Source organism: Rutidosis leptorrhynchoides, chromosome 5, assembly GCF_046630445.1.
Source record: "Rutidosis leptorrhynchoides isolate AG116_Rl617_1_P2 chromosome 5, CSIRO_AGI_Rlap_v1, whole genome shotgun sequence".
Classification (NCBI taxonomy): Eukaryota; Viridiplantae; Streptophyta; class Magnoliopsida; order Asterales; family Asteraceae; genus Rutidosis; species Rutidosis leptorrhynchoides.
The window spans coordinates 291,433,427-291,434,900 of NC_092337.1; positions in this window are offsets into that span (position 1 = coordinate 291,433,427).

The following is a 1,474-nucleotide window of genomic DNA, read 5'->3' on the forward strand; positions in this document are numbered from 1 at the left end:
GGTCGCTACAAAAGATATAATCTTTAAACTTGTTATTTATTTATTTAACCGCATAAATCATATGGATCCGTTTTGGTGATTTATTATTAATTTAATTAATACGCTTCCGCTTAAATTGTTATTAGTATTTTATGATGGTACATGATAATAATTAATTAGAAAATCATTTTCTTAAAACCCTAAATCACCAACAGTGGTATCAGAGCCAGGTTATGTTTTTATACGGTTAATAATATTCATGCGTGATTGTTTTGTTAATGACTTGTGTATAAATTTACATTCTTTATTTTTTTTATTCATGGCCAAGACATGCATCTTGTGCCATGGAGCAAGCCATACTTATTGTCATGATCATGTTATTATTGTGATGATTTAATTGTGCATAGCCGATGAAAACCTAGACCGTGTGTATGTGTTGTGATCTTAAATGTTTGTGGTTGTATGGATGCCATTGTTTTGTGGCCATTTATTGATGTAATTTAATCTTTTATTTTGGGAGGCCGTTTTGAGCCATTTATGTAATTTACAATTCTAGATTAGTTGTATTTTATTTTATAATTAAATGCAACCTCCATGATGGGATTAAAGACTTGAAGTGAACGGAATTTGGCCATCAAGACACACTTGCAGTAAAGTCGCTGGACAAAAGCTGTGAGAGATGCTGTGAAAGAGCTCATTTGGTCATCATGGGATCTTGACGCAAGTGGGAGTTTCTAGGGTTTACTTTTGTGACTGTCCCTCTAGTTGACCACTTGATTCTCATAATGGCTCGTGAGACCAAGCATAGGATTTTCATCAGTTGAGGCTATGCACATACTTATTATGTTTTATTATGTTTGGTTGCATTTTATATGTTATGTGATTGTGTATAATTTGCCATGTGACAACTAAAATCAAAAGATAATTAAAATCAAGTTAAAAAAACATTTTTAACTTGTGAGGCGAATATTATGCATGTAATATTCGTAACACAATTTTTCTATAAATTATTAAAATTGTATAATATACCCGTCAAATTTTAAGTCATGCCGTCCAATTCGTATGAAACACTTGCCGTTATTTTTTGACTATGCGTGAGACCTAGTTAAATTATAACAGTGAGGTGATCATTATCTATGCGTAAGACCTAGATTAAGTTTTACACGTTTCACAATTGGATGACTTAATCGAGTTGAGAGGTGAGACCGCGACCCGAGGCAAGGATGGGACTAAACATGCCAGCATGACACTAGTGTTAGACACAAAATGTCGTGAGTCCCATAAAGATCTAAGAGTTGCACATGTAATGCAATTGGCGCCCGCCGCCTACCGATTGAATCCACCATTGCAAGCAGATCAACTGATGTGATGGTAGAAGCACAATGTGGATCTTAGCCTTTTATGTAAATTAATAGTTTTATAAGTTTTTTAAAACATGAGTAGTTAATTTATAAAAGGATAATTATTAAAGATTGATAATGCTAAAAACGAACAT